Genomic DNA, 16,715 nt, shown 5'->3' with positions numbered 1-16,715 from the left:
TTTGAGGTCAAATATTTTTTAAAGAAGCCTCATATGCTGATCATGGATAATATTGTGAAATAGCATGATCATTTTGTGAAATATTATTTCAATTTAAAAGAACTGTTTTCCATTTGAATATATTTTAAAATGTAGTTTATTTCTGTGATGCAAAGTTGAAATTTCATCATTACTCTGCTGATTTGCTGCTCTGGAAATATTTCTGAATATTATTAATGTTGAAAACAGCTTCTTTATTTTCAGTTTAAACTGATACATTTTTAATGAGTCTTTGAATATAAAGAACCGCATTTATTTGAAGTCTTCTGTAACATTATAAATGTCTTTATTTTTTATTTTTGATCAGTTTAATTAATCTGTCAGGCAGGGGCGGATCTAGAAAAATATTGATGGGGTGGCGAGAAGAGGGCAGGAATTTTTGAGGGGTGGCAACATATGGCAGGCGTATATATACTGAATTTAGTCACAGTTATCACAATTTGATGATAAAAATATATGCACACTATAAAAGGACACAGGCTATCATTTACAAACTTAATCTGTAATCAATGTAATCAATGTCTTGTATTTGAAACGGTTTATATAAGGAATAAGTGACCATACCCCATAAGCACCACCACACTCACTAATACATACAGTATGCATCGACATGTAATTAAGAGCATTATAAAAGTTTCAGTGTTATCAATATGTCAGTTTATTATAAGAAACACAAGATTTTAACAGCCAACGACATTTCCAGCTTGAGAGACTCAACTGATTTTCTACTGTTTAGTGTTAATCATCATCTAACTCAACCAGTCAAGAGCTACATTTAGCCTTAGATGTTATATGAATATGGTCCCTGAAGCATAGGTTTTATTAGCTGACAATAATAATAAATAAATAAACATTATAGGCCCAAATAGAAATGTACTTTTAGAAATTGTTTTTGAAAAATATGGTGTTATTGTTTTGGCAAGCTTGAATTAAAAATTCTATGAAAACTTGTGTGATGTTCCTTTAAAATAACGTTTTAGTTTATCTTTTTCTAAAGTATATTTTACTAAGCAATTTCTTACATAATTTCTTTGAGTTACACCAAACTTTTATTTTGGTGAGTTGTAGACCGAGTTTCTGTGTTTTTTTTAATAAACTATTATTATAAGCTAATAGGCCTACTTGAAGTATAGCGTACTCTTCTGTGTAATAGTACTATATTTCTGTTTGAATTTCTTCAAGTTATACCGAGATTTTATTTTGACAGGTTGTCATAAAGACATTGCCATTACTGTCAGTCTGTGTATACGATATGAATGAATGACGATAGTTTTATCAAACGAAATGGGTAAATGCTCTCATAGTGCAAATAAAAATAAAAAACTAAATGAATAAATTGTATTATTTACAAATTACAATTGTAGCTCTCGACATTTACCTATGGCTATAACTTTAATATGACTCTAATTTATTTTATAGTCTCAAGCATTCATAAATCATGCATGAGGAAACTAAGCAGTTTTACTATGATAAAACCATGGTTTATTTTTGTTGAAGAAATTATAAAGGCTGTGTCATCTTTAGCAACAAGGTATCCAAAAATGAAAGATTTAGTGAATAATTGAATTAAATGTTTGGTCAGTAAAATAAACAAGGATTTGATTGTCCTGTAAGTGTAACAGCAGCAATCACATGGCATTTGTAATAACATTTACATAAATTGTTTATTTTGTATTTGCCTACATTATGTATTGTAACAGTGTTATTATCAACCAATCATTATTGCATCATTATTCTTTTTTATATAATGCATTTTAAGTCATTTTAAAGGCTATTGATGGCTTAGGTCTGTTTTTATAGCAAAAAAAAAAAAAAAAAAAATACAGTATATTAATACTTTGTAAATTATTATTTGAAATAACAAATATAGTTATTTATAGTTAAAAGCATGGGTAATTTTCATAAGGGAACCTGAATAAAAGAAAAAAAAATTTCACAGGAATATGCCTGAAAGTGACAAACGGGCCTCATTTTTACCTAAATGAGTTATACTTTATTTTAATATATATTAAAAATGTATAAGGTGTGTATTGTAGCTGACACCTAAATGAACACATTACAATTGTTTTATGACTGCAAGTCTTTCTCCTCAAGTGCTATTGAGCTTCAAATTTTCGTTTGAGCCCATGTGAAAGAGTAGCATAATTTACATATGATTTACAGATTATTTTGATAAATATCAAACATTCAATTCAATTGTGTATTATAGCTGACACCTACATGAACAATAATGTTGTTTTTATGACTATAAGTCATTCTCCTCAAATACTACTGACGCTAGAAAAGTGTATACCAATGTCGCATGTAACTTTAGAGACGGTCCCTAAATTTGAGACTCTCGAACGTTCAATGTCAAGCCAACCTTATGTCTGTTTTTTTTTTTTTTTTTTACTTTTCTTTTCTCTTCGCTGGATTGGATTCATCCATCAATTATGAACATTCAGCCGCAAACATGAGGTGCGAGCGGTCGCGAGCGCGGATGGGAGAATGGAGGAAGTTTTTTTTCTTTTTTTTCTTTTTTTGGAGCAACTGGGATGGTGACCCCTCTGTGAGTTGATGCCCTAGGCAGATTGAGTCAGTTCGGGGGTTCGGAGCGGGATAGCGAATCATTTGAGTCAGTTCGCGAGTTCGTAGCGGGATCGCGAATCATTTGAGTCAGTTTGGGAGTTCGGAGCGGGATCGCGAATCATTTGAGTCAGTTATGGGGTTCCCGAATCATTTGAATCAGTTCGGGAGTTCGTAGCGGGATCGCGAATCATTTGAGTGAGTCTGGGAGCTCGGAGCGGGATCGCGAATCATTTGAGTCAGTTATGGGGATCGCGAATCATTTGAGTCAGTTATGGGGATCGCGAATCATTTGAGTCAGTTTGGGGATCGCAAATCATTTGAATCAGTTTGGGAGTTCAGAGCGGCTTCGCGGCTCATTTGAATCAATTCGAGAGTTCGGAGCGGGTTCGCGAATCATTTGAGTCAGTTCGGGAGTTCGGAGCATCATATAGGTAGACGCCCTATTGTCCGCTGGGCGACTAGATTTGCGGCCGCCATCTTGAACCGGTCGTACTCCTATAGTTTCGTTGCGTAGCAGCAGTTAAGATGCCAGAGCACTGTGAAGCATTTTCCTGTTCTAATCGGTGGACCATCACAAGTACGGCTCGGGATTACTTTTCACAAGTAAGATTTAACATTACTATTATTACTACTATTGTTATTTGTGTTTGCGCACTTGATTTCAGGAAGTAATGTATATTAAACCTCCAATGGTCTTCGTTTCCTGTCCACACTCATGTTTTTTGACAATAACATTTAATTTTGTAACAAGATAATATATATATATATATTTTACAAATGTAATTTTACTCTGTTTGTTAATGTTTTTACTCAACATTTGTGCAGTTTTTGGAGGATTTATGATATCTTCTAAATTTCTATAAATAAATAAAATTTTATTTAAATAGGCTTTTTACAAAAAAACTGCATTTTATGTCAAATTCACTTTATAAAAGACACATATTTCTAACTTTCATTCATGTGGATAACATGGATAATTTTAAATGATTTAATGTAACATTTACACCCATTTTTTGGAAAATGAAGTAAAAAAAAAACAAAAAAAAAAACTTTTAACCACTAGATGGCTATAGAGCTCCACTATGTGCTATTTGCTATTTGACTACCTGAAAGATATCTTTTCACAAGTTGGATTCATTTGGATTCATATCTAAATATTATAAAATCACAATTATAACAAAAATAAAATATTTTTTGTCAAATTTTAGTATTTTTTTTTTACTGAAAAAATCCCAGTTTTTCAATGTTACATTACCATGCATTGCAGGCAGTAAGCATGGTAAACTGCATGACTTCTGTAGACGGGGTTGGAGCAGGTTTGTGTGTGTGTGTGTGTCCGTGCTAAATTGTTTTGTCTCATCCTGTCATCTCACCCTCTCTCCCTCTTTGGTGGTTCTGCATTTTGCATGATTTTTTTGAAATAATTATAAGAGAGCAGTTGTTTTATAACCTCACAAGTGTGTGTGTGTGTGTGTGTGTATGAGATGGAGAGAGAGGGAGGGAGGGAGAAGTGTGTGTGTGTGAGATGGAGAGAGAGAGGGAGGGAGAAGTGTGTGTGTGTGTGTGTGTGTGTGTGTGAGAGAGAGAGAGAGGGAGGGAGAAGTGTGTGTGTGTGTGTGTGTGTGAGAGAGAGAGTGTGTATATGTCACAAATTATAATAAATTGTTTCTTCAAATTATTAAAATATCTTATTTTACTGCAACTATCTGTTTCTGCTTCTTTATCATATTTATAGTGTGTGATTTATAAATATCCTACCTCACATATTTAGACTTTGGGCGTCTGGTCACTTATATATTATATTCTGATATGACTATTATGAATATTAAAATACGCTGAATCATGTGTCCTGTATCATAGCTGCATGAATGACCTTTGCAGCAAAAAAAAAAAAACCCGCGTCAAAAACAGTTAGGTATTCAGTGAGATATGATTAATTTATTGCGCTAACAGCACATTGCACCTAGCAAACAAATTACACTGGGTGTGGAGCTGGCGACCGGTCCAAGATGGCGGCTCCACGGCTCGTTCGTGCCAATAGGCAGTAGCGTTCGATGGGGCGTCTACCTATATATGTCTATGGTTCGGAGCGGGATTCCGAATCATTTGAGTCAGTTCGGGAGTTCAAAGCGGGTTCACGAATCATTTGAGTCAGTTTGGGGATCGCAAATCATTTGAATCATTCGGGAGTTCGGAGCGGGATCACGAATAACGAAAGATACGCGCTCGTAAATTTTCAAATTGGCCATAACCTTTAATTCGTTGCTGCCAACTGGGGTGTCAGCAAGGGTGGCCACCGGCCAATGCCACCCCGGTAGATCCGCCCCTGCTGTCAGGTGACGCCAAGCGAAGAAGCTCGATGGAGAACAATAAAGCAGGTATAGGCAAACGAAAACAGTCTTTTATAAATCCATATGGGGAGAAACAGAGGAAAAACATTAATAACTGTGCACAACAGGAGAAAAGACAAAGAAACTTAGGAAAGGCAGGGCTATTTATACTGAACCAACCGATTGACTAATAATATAATAAATTAAATATTCAAGCAACAAAGAAAACTAGGACAAGGCAGAGAAGAACAGAACATACACGTGACAGCATCCTTGCTGAATAAAAATATTAATTTAATAATAAAATAAATCTTGCTGACCCCAAACTTTTAGACAGTGGTGTAAGTCAAGGCTAGCATGAGGTATTACTTTAGTTTTAAATTGGTTATTATTTTACTGCCAACCCACATAAATTAAGGTTCAGAATTAATCTGTTTTTGTCATTATAATCCTTGCTCTCAGAATTCATATTTAGATTTTGGGCATTGTTTCACAGAACCTGCAAGAATAATGTTGCTTTGTTTTGCATATTCTATGAGAAGAAGGATTTTGTGCTCATACTGTCAGTACAATATTAGGATGGGCTGGCAACCACTGGTATGCAAACTAAAAGACAAAATAGATTAATATTATGTTTTTATTTAATTGAGAGGTTTACTTGAGGAATATTGAAGAGATTTACCCAAAAACATTGTCATGCAGCCTTTTTTTATTCAGTGGGAAGAAAAACGTTATGCATGGTTAAGATGGAAGCTGCACTTTATTACACAAAATGTTGACACATGCACATGAGAGATGAGAGATTTTGCATGCATGACAATGTTTTTGGGTAAATCTCTTCAAGATTGCTCAAGTAAACCTCTCAATTAAATAAAAACATAATTTTAATCTATTTTGTCTTTTAGTTTGCATACCAGTGGTTGCCAGCCCGTCCTAATATTGTACTGACAGTATGAGCACAAAATCCATTCTTCTCATAGATTTTATATATATATATATATATATATATATATATATATATATGTGTGTGTGTGTGTGTGTGTGTGTGTGTGTGTGTGTGTGTGTGTGTGTGTGTGTGTATAATTATCCAAGTTTAAAAAAGAAAAGAAATGCACAGCATGCCAGAGACTTTTATTTTTATTTTATTTATTTATTTTTTTGTCAGTTTTTCATTTCACCACCTATATTAGTGGAGTAGTAAATATTGTTCTACAGTTGTGACAAGTGACGAGATTACAAGAAATGCATGTCTGCGGCTTTACTGCAGATTTTATAGAGATTAATGGGACAGTTCAAAATGGCACAATATGTCAAAAAGATTAGCATATTCTGAATGGGAAAACTGAGAGATTGCAAAAGAGTCAAAACTATCAACAAAACAGCAAATAATGATTTTTGTCTTGTTTTCTGGGGGTGGCCACCAGCCAATAGCAGCTGGTGAGTCATCAGCTAACAACAGAGTGTGGTTCCTGGTGCGGTCCGAGCCAGAGCGAGTTGGATCTCACATCTGGTTCTGATGTTCTCGTCTACCTCACCCTGCAGACAGAACCGAATCTGGCTCAGGGGATGACGAACAGCCCAAAGAGCTCATTATAATCCTTGCTGAACGCTTAGACTGCAGAACAATGGTCCTCTCCCACATCATCTGCTCCAGAAACATGACCTACTGGATGACAAACATTCTCCAGTCCTCACCTCCAGCGCTTTGAGAGTTGGTCTAAAACCTGGTAATGTGCAGGATAAATAGCTGGTTTTCTTACTCATTCCCTCTTTTCTTCACACATCTAGTTCTGTTTTTTCTCTTCTGTCAGTTCCACTTTCTCAGTGAGAGTGTGGCAGCAGATCCAGTCCAGTTCACTAAATAAGATGCAGGCTTTACCCAGAAATATGCTAGGTTATGTAAACTATACAGTGAATTTGCTCCTAAGCATCCTACACTCTTAAGAAAATTCCATGGGAAAACATTTCGTATTAAACTTTGAGCATTGCATTTATATTCTGGGTTCATCTGCTTGCCATATAAAGTATTTATCATCAATAAGGTGTGTAATGAATTTGTTTTATGAAAGTAATTCCAATGGTTCATCGCTATCAGTTAGTGGCGGCAACTTCCTGATTCTCATAGAAGTGGGTGGGACAGGGAATGGCAATAACACTATGATAAGCAACTTTATACACAAATATACCTTTTATATAAATAAACTATATATTTGAATTTTCAACTCAATTCTAGTTGCCCCGTTTCTTTAAATCATGATCAAAATGTAGTCTGCAATGACTACTGTCAGAAAATGATTTGTCAGTTGTGAATTTCTGGGCGGTCTGAAGTAACCAAAAATGTTTTCACAAGGAATTTTTATAATGTGTGTATGTATGTGTGCCTGTGCGTGCGTGTTTGCATGGATGATTTCCATAGAATTTAATGTGTGTGTAGTGCACACTGCATTGTTTAAGCTGGCTTTCAGTTAAATAAAATAAACTACATTTTGGTCTCTTATTCAACTATGGTGAGCATGCTGTGATCTGTACTGTTAATTAACCACTTATATTTTAAGTGGTTAATTTAAATCATGGAGACTGTTTTATACAGCTTATGTGTGTGGTTTGTGCATTAATGTCTGTATTAGGCCTATTGTATTAGGATAAGTGCATAACTTTGATGAAGGAAACTTATCCAAGATGCAGATTATTGTAAAAGAACTTCAGAATCGCTTTTGAACCGTTACACTGAAATGTCTGACAATACCACTCTGCGGAAATGAATCAATCTTGTTGCATCACTGTAGCATATTACTGTTCATTTCACCACAAAACTCTCCCAGAGTTCAACTTAATCAGATGCTAGTATGGTGATATGCTTCACAAATGTAAAAAAATTAATTCTGGTTTGACCCCAGCCCCAAAGCATGATGGCTAGCCAGCAGTGCACAGTACGTATTTAAAGATGATCTACGAATACGCTCTCTTATGCCAGCTTAATGTGTAACCGACAACTTTATTTCAACCATTCGCAACTTGATTTCACAGAAGAATTTGTGAAACAGAATTCAATTTAAACGGGATGTTTGTGCCAAAAGAACACAGACAACATGTGAAAACAAATGACGCAGTTCATTCTTTGTAAATACCCTCCCTCTCATTGCAGCTTTGACATGTATTTTATGTGGAAAACGGGAGAAATCGGAGGTCTGTGCAACACTTCCTGTGCGAGCTGTAATGTCATTGGGGAGCTGTAGCAGTTCATATGAAGATGATATATCTCAGGAGTAAAGGCCCAACACCTCTAACTGTCTGTAATGTAACTGTCCAGGCTAGCTGGGTCATAAAAAACACTTTTACAGAGCACAGGTTTATATGACGAAACATGATGTTGAAACATCTGTCAGCATTGTGTAAAAAAAGAAGAAAGAAAACAGATGGGCAGCGTTTCAACCCATTTCAGTGTTTTTGAGCAAAGACAACACAAATCCCTGTGTAATTTTATCCCTTGGGTATCTTTCAAACTTGTGCGCTATTGTCTAAAAAGGATGCATGACATAAATATTTTGGTATATAGATGTTCAAATTTAGGGAAGTCTTGGCCTAGTTAGGGAAGTCGTGGCCTAATGGTTAGAGGGTTGGACTCCCAATCGAAGGGTTGTGGGTCTCGGGCCGGACGGAATTGTGGGTGGGGGTAGTGCACGAACAGCTCTCTCTCCACCTTCAATACCACGACTTAGGTGTCCTTGAGCAAGGCATCGAACCCCCAACTGCTCCCCGGGCGCTGCAGCATAAATGGCTGCCCACTGCTCCGGGTGTGTGCTCACAGTGTGTGTGTGTGTGTGTGTGTTCACTGCTCTGTGTGTGTGCATTTCGGATGGGTTAAATGCAGAGCACAAATTCTGAGTATGGGTCACCATACTTGGCTGAATGTCACTTCACTTCACTTCACTTAACACTCTACAGACTAACATTCTGAACTTTAATTAGATTGAACCAGATTTCATCACAAATAAATCATGATTATGTAATCTATTGGGAAACCCAAACACTAAAACAATGTACAATGCAATTTGGCTGTAAAAATACATGACAGACTGTTAATATGCGATGAAAGGATAAACTGTGAATAAACCTTGATGAATTACTCACAGGTTCAGCAGATAAAGGATGTGCAAAAGCATCTAAGAAGGACTGAACTGGACACATGTGCTAACCATGGGCCAAAGCATTCATCATCTTTGAATAAACATATGCCACAAAATAGAAAATTTGCCAATAAAAAGAACCGTTTTATCCATCTATATCTACCACAAGGATTGTCTTGTTAAGCATTCTCTTTTTACTGAATATCTGTTTATTTTATTTTATTTTATACTCTGTGATGCTGCTGTAAGCTGGAAAAACTGACAATACAAATGTACATCATTTTTCATGCCACTTAAGCAAACTAAATGGAAATTGAGAGAGAAAGAGAGAGAGAGAGAGAGAGAATAAATCTGCAGATGTGGACAAAACGTGAAACAAACAACAAATGAGGTGTTAAATGAGGTGTAAAACAGCTGTGCTAAACACACAGACACACACACACAGCTGGAAATTGTAAAGATTAAAGAGAGCGATGATGTAGAATAGTATAGAAATGTACTGAAAATACTAGTAAAAAAAAACAGGATTCGTTTAAAATAGAAATCATTTATAACATTTATTTTCACTTTTGATCAGTTTAATGCATTATTGCTGAAAAAAAGTATTATTTTTACCTTACTGATAGCTGCCTTATAAGAATGACTTGTTTTAGAAGAATTCTAAAGTAATATTTCATATATCTTTCAAAGAGAAGGAATCCCAGAATGCATTGCAATAAAACCAGTGAGGGGGGAAATATTGATGATATTGAAAATGTAATATGTTCTCATATTTATTACTGTACTAAGTGTATTACACCATTATCTTAGCAGCATGCCAAGAACAAACTCTGCTGACATCAGTTGGAAGTCTAGTCTCCCGTGTTTTCAGTTGTCAACTCTTGTCTTGTGAGTGCAGTAACGGTATGATTTATTCATTTTTTATGTTTCTATAGTCTGAGGCTCGGCATGGGGTGCTGCTGAGGAGTGTGAAAGGCCAAATTTACTGCATCTCCTTCTGGCAAAGATGAAATGGATTAATAAGTATGTCTTCCTTCCCCAACAGCTGCTTGAGGACGTGAGATTTACGGACTGAGAGAAAGAGACACAGGGAGGAAAATGGCATGAAAAGAGGGAGTCAATGGGAGATAAAAAAAAGTTCAAGTTCACAATAAGAGAAAAGTTAATTAGCTCTTTCTTTATCTTCCAGTTCATACATCTTAGCCCACCTGACATCCTACTGTTTATTTTCTTAATCCACTTTTCTGGAACTATTTAAGAAACTAATACTTTATATAGCGTACCTTTCTCCACTACTGAAAAGGCTTTCCTTTTCGGCCAATGTCACTTTATTCTGGCTTGAAACATCCTCTTTTTAAGGTCAGGTGCCAATCAGGTACCAAAGAATAAAACCTTGTAAAGCCTATGAAATGATAGTCAGTGATAATAGTTTATTGAACCTAATATTTTTTTGTAAGATTATATTTAAATGCTTAGTTTTATGAACAAAGCTCTGAAGTTTTTAAACATATAATGCAATGCAATAAAATACAATGATGATTGAGAGTTAAACAAAATTAACTTTTTCTTCAAAAGCCTGATGCATCATATTTGATACTTTAATATTAACATTATTTTTCTATAAAATTATGATTAAGTAAACCTACAGTAAGTGGTTTCAATATTACTCATTTTAAAATATTACTAGCAACATAAAAGTTATCGTTATGTTTATTCGCTAAAAAAGTCTGAACTATCAGTCGTGACCGAGCGGCAACTTCTCTCTCTCTCTCTCTCTCTCTCTCTCTCTCTCTCTCTCTCTCTCTCTCTCTCTCTAGTGAAGGAAGTGACTAAAACTGCAATTCATGTTAAAATGCCAAACTTTACAGCAGAAAAAAACATGTTTTCAGCCTGGTGAAAAAAAAAATATTTTGGACTAGCTAATTTTCTCCTTCATGAAGACTGTGAGTGGGGTGCATTTTTTTTTTTTATAACTCATCCGTTTAAATTATATTAAGCCTTAAAGTTCTGCATAATTAAGGGCGTGGCCACGTGAGTGACAGGTGAATTGCCACTGCTGTCACAGCCGTCGCGCTAAGTGGGCGTGGTTTCAGCAACCAGCTCCCGCCCTTTTGCCCATTTTCGATTGCCCAGGAGAGTCGCGCGGTGACGCGCTGCCAAGATGGCAATGGCTCGCTCTCCACACTTTAGGCCTCAAAAACAAAAGATAGACAGACAGTGATAGACAGTGAAAGAAATGGACACAGCGACCCCATTGGAACTCAACTGAGACAAGTGAAGCCCATTTTTAGCGTTTTTTTTGCACTTCAGTTTCTGACGCGCAAACTCAAACTAATCTTGACGTCAGCAACCTGTCTGACAGATGTAAATCTTCTAGTAGCTGTGCGTGCAAACTGCCATCCTTAATCTTGCAGAGACGGTGAGCTTGAGTGGGGAATTCTTTGGCGTGAGTGAGCAGGAGTAAGTATTCTGATTAATTTTTTTGTATAGTAGGCCTATTTTAAAATGTAACGCCAGTACGCCATATTAAGTTAATTGCCTGCGAGCTTCTCCTCCTGTCTGTACGGTAATGCGACAGAGAGTCGAGTGGTTATGACACAATCGTTAGCCTATTTTCACAAAAAGTGTTTCTACGTGGCCATAATGTAACATAGAAGGTAATGGAGCCCTTTGTACATTGTCGTGTATCTTTAGAAATAATTAATGGGCAAACGGAGTCTTTAAACGCCTCAGATGTAAAGTTATTCACTGTCAAAATGATGCCAAAATGAATGGGAGTCAATGGGAATGCTAACGCAAGTGAAGTTCTGCTACAAAACTCTCTTCAGGAGTCTACGGGTGATGTCACGGACACTACAGTACGTCCATGTTTTTATACAGTCTATGATCATGACAGAAGGCATGTAATAGAGGGATTTTTAAGAAAAGTTTTGATCATCTTGATCATTTAGAACCCTTAAAATTGTGAACATCAAATATGATCCAGAGGCTTTAATGCACATTTGAATATGAAAAAATGAATATGTTTGCTATATTTGAATGTATATACTAATCTGATTATCAGTACAATGTGTGTCTGAAACATTTGTGAGTTATGTCATGTACTTTATGACCGATCTGAAGCTGAACTTCACCATCAAGCTCTCAAGGGCCGGATACGTTTTCATTTTACCTAATGGTTAAAAGCTTTACTTACCTCAGAACAGGTGTGTGTATGGGCCAAGCAGGTGTTTGCACGTTATTTTGTGGGTGTGATAAAGACTATGATTTGTGACAGTGGAGAATAGCCTCAGGAGAACAAAAGGGTGAAGAAATTGCAAGAAACATTGAAATCTGTTTCCATTAATGAATCTTGGGAGACGTTTATATGCATAATTACAACAGCATGTCTTTGTGCCTGTGTATGAGAGACAGATAATCATTACGAGCTTTTTAACAAACACTATATGAAAAGTGACAAAACAACGGATCAGTTCCTTTGCAAGTGCTCATAAGTGCTTGTACATTCTTTCCTAGGATTTGATTTGTTTATGTCAGAGTTTATGAGGAAACGTTTGCCGTCTCATCAGTGGTTTGCACATATGGTAAGTTTCTATTTTACAAGATGTTCTTAGATAGGACAGATCATATCAATGACTCAGAAGAACACATTGCATTTTACGACTCTGGTAACAATCTCTAAAGCTGTCGGTGAGTTTAACTTCATAGCCTGCCATTTTTATGATTCGTTCGATTCAAAACAGTAACACTGTGAAAGATTATTATATTATTATTAAATAATGGTTCTCTGTTTGAATATATTTTAAAATCATATTTATTCCTGTGATGCAACGCCGAATTGTCAGCATCATTACTCCATTCTCCATTGTCACATGATCCTTTATGAGCATTTATTTGAAATAGCTTTAAAAATTTGGAAACTTCCAGCTGTATATCTTCATCATATCCCTTTTCCGCATTATGTGAACACACAGGGATATTTTTGACCTTTTGCACCCATTCTGGATAATGAAATAACCAACGCCTGCAGCCACACATCACAGTGATAGATAACTTCTATTGAATACTGAACCTATTGAATATCTAAGAACCATTTAAATGCTAGTCTCCTCCTTCGTTCTGGTAAGGGTCTCCTGATTTATTGCATTTTCAACTTTTATTGGTGATTTGAATGACGCTTATAGACAGTTTGGCGCTTGTAGATATCATCCACAAAGAGTTTCTTATGGGATTTGTGAGAGAAGACTGGAAAAAGAGGTTTATTTCTGTCTGTCCGTCCATGTATATCTATCCATTTATCCATATATCCATCCATCCATTCATCTGCATCTGTCCATCCATCAATCCATCCATCCATCCATCCATCCATCCATCCATCCATCCATCCATCCATCCATCCATCTATCTATCTATCTATCTATCTGTGCATGCATCATTCATTCATTCATGTCTATCTATTTATCTTTTTATCCATCCATGCATCAGAACTAACTAGATTTTTACTTTTTAGATTTAGATTTTTACTTTTAACCAACTAATCTAATAAGCTTTTGTGAAATATTTTTGAAAACTGTTCAAACTAAATGCTTTGATATTTCTAATGCAATGACACTCATAAACTCTACAATGCTTAAGTGCGCAAATATTCTCTGGTCCACTGTGTATTCATTATCCGATTGTAGTTTCCACTGTTCTTAATGTGGCATATTGTTGATTGGTCTCAGAGGAAAGGTGCATTGTAAAGCCAGATGAACATCAGTTTAAGTCTCTCTATGAAGCTTATTTCTGACACATAATCCTTAAATAATACAAACTTTGGGCTACAAGTGAAATCTTTCTCTGAGGAGTGAGATGAATTATCTCAGCCATTTTAGGGTGCTCTCCATATCGCTCTTTCCTGCCCAGCTGCTCCAGATGTTCCCCTCCATCAAAGGCCTGCACATCTGCAGCATGAAGAGAAAGACTCCAGCTCTACAAACAGGCTCAGAGAAATAGTTACTGAGCAGCTGTGGCAGGAGGCGTCTGTTCTGGTTATGGAGTTATGGAGACTAATATATCACCGCTGACAATGCAAACGGACAGAGTTATAGATCCATGCACACGCACGGTCAGTGAAGGAAATATCATAAGAGGATAATGCAGGTATTCAAACACTTGATTCAAAGTCAATGTCTCAGAAGAGTGAAGTTAGTTTAGAGAAAAGCATGTGCACCATTTATTGCATATCTATCTATCTATCTATCTATCTATCTATCTATCTATCTATCTATCTATCTATCTATCTATCTATCTATCTATCTATCTATCTATCATTCTGTCTAGCGTTCCATCCTGAAAAATACAATTTAATGATTTTTATTAATTTCAGTTAATTTCTTTTAATTAAAATGTTAATAAAAATTAAACTGAATGCAAATGGAATGAGTTCAGTTTGCAACCACAATTCAAATTGAAAACAAATTACTTACAGTAATTTGGTTATGATTTGCACACAACCACTTGATTTCTGAAATCTTTACGTGTGGCTTAAGTAGCCACTGAATTTGGATGCATAGCTTTTGTTGGAGATCAATCAAGCGTGCTTCTTTGATAACCCTCGAGCTGACATATTATTGGTATCCCTCTGCAGGCTCCCATAATGACATTCTCAGACAGTAATATGGCTGTGTGCGGAGGAGCCGTGGCTTTTGCCAGATTTGCACTTGGCTCATCCTGTTTATCAGCAGATTTATAGATTCTGTGGAAAAGCCCCCTCATTCCTACGCAGAAGTCTGTCCAAGGACCATAATACTTTCATCTCACATTACTCCGCCATCAAGTCTGCCACAGATGCCCACCCGCTGCATAGGCAAGTACACTCACCCGTGTTATTATTAAGCAGAAGGAAAATGACAGTCAATGTGGACACTGCGTATTACTTTCAGCATGCACTAATAACTAGCTACCCAAACAGCATCTCTCACTCCCTTCTGAGGCCTTCATCAGTCTGTGTTTACACTGCCGGTCAGCATTAACATTAATGTTTGATTGAAAATGTCTTGTTTGGCTGTCTCCTAATGCTACGTTTACAGCCAAATGAGTTTTGCGAACTGAGACGTGAGATCAGAATTTTGAGATTTAGAATATTTACATAACTATCACGACTTTCATAACTATCCTTTTGAATGACAGCAAAAGTTATTTTGAGTTTTAAACTGTATAGTTTGCATTATTGCTGCTGGCTTGAGCGTTAGCGATTCTGTGAAACCCTACTCCCCCTCCTTTTTTTCCTATTGCACACAGACAGAACAGAGATATGCTCGTCTGGAATATTCTTCATTGGTCTAATGAGAATCCAACCGACAAGATCAGTAAAGAGTCAGAGGTCATTGTCTCACGCAGAGAGAAATCCAAACAACAGCTCTGTTTGAAAGAGGGGGAACCGGAGGACGTACTGTACGCTCAGTGTCCACAACAACAACGCCTGCATCTGTGGTTTTCATGGCTTACATCACTGAAAGATAGTTTTTCTGAAAACATGATCTTGCTGCATAAATAAGTCTTAAAACTCAGAAATCAGTTTACATTTATGCACTTCCGGTTCCATCGTCCTGAAGTCAATGAGTTTTTTGAATGGGGTTTTGGTTAAATATCTGAAATAAGGTATTTTGTTAACACAAGCTCAACATATTTTCACGTTTTATATAAATTTTAACAATAATTGCAAACAAAATTCTTTTTGAGGTTGTCTGTGAAATTAAATGTCATCACACCGAGCATGAAAACTCATCTTCTTATAGTCACTTTTACTGTCTCATTTGTAATCATGCTCTTTCAAATATTCTAATGCATATTTTCCAATTTGTGGATTTTAAATGAAGATTGAAAGAGCTGGAAGATCAGTGGTGGAATGTGACCATGTTGTGATTTGTAAATGTTTAGCTTTTTAGTTTTAGTGACTGCATTTTGGCTTCAAAATGCAAACAGTGTGTGCTCATTGGTTAATATTATTATTAAACCATGTAGGGATAATAAACATTTATTTTCTGCAGTAATCCAAAAGCCATTCAAATTTAATCATGTTTTCTGACATAATATTACACATTATTATAGATAATCTAAGCAATGTAAAAATAACAATAATGAGTGTGCTATCATAGCAAATGACATTGTTTTGCTATATGATCATTTTAAAAGGTCCAGAGGGCCAAAAGTGTTCATAAATGAAGGAACTAAATGTATGGTTAAGAACCAGAGTCCATTGTGTAACACACTTTATGAAATCTGGACCAAACCCAGGTTTTCGAGAACTAGTGCAAAACCTTCTGTAATCCATTAATCAAACAGCTCTGATATGGCATGCACTAGTTTTGAAAGTACGAAGCCATTAAACAGTATTCATTGGCCATCCTACAGATCAATTTATCTGTTGCAATATTGTGAAGCAGCTGAAGTATTTTTCCGCAGCTCATTAAAGATGCAGTATGTCATTTTTGTCACAAGGAGGCACTCCAGATTGAACAAAGACAGACAGTAGGACTGTTGGTTTCAATTCTCTCAAAATAGCACATGAGGTGCCAGTTCATAGTCTTGGGAAGGGATTGCCTAGCATGAAGAACTGCATACAAATGGCACAAATGAATAAGTAAAAACACACCGTCAGATTAATTAG

The sequence above is a fragment of the Carassius gibelio genome, chromosome A23, assembly GCF_023724105.1.
Source record: "Carassius gibelio isolate Cgi1373 ecotype wild population from Czech Republic chromosome A23, carGib1.2-hapl.c, whole genome shotgun sequence".
In the NCBI taxonomy this organism is placed as follows: domain Eukaryota; kingdom Metazoa; phylum Chordata; class Actinopteri; order Cypriniformes; family Cyprinidae; genus Carassius; species Carassius gibelio.
The sequence above is the reverse complement of the archived record's forward strand: the minus strand, read 5'-3'. Positions refer to the sequence as shown.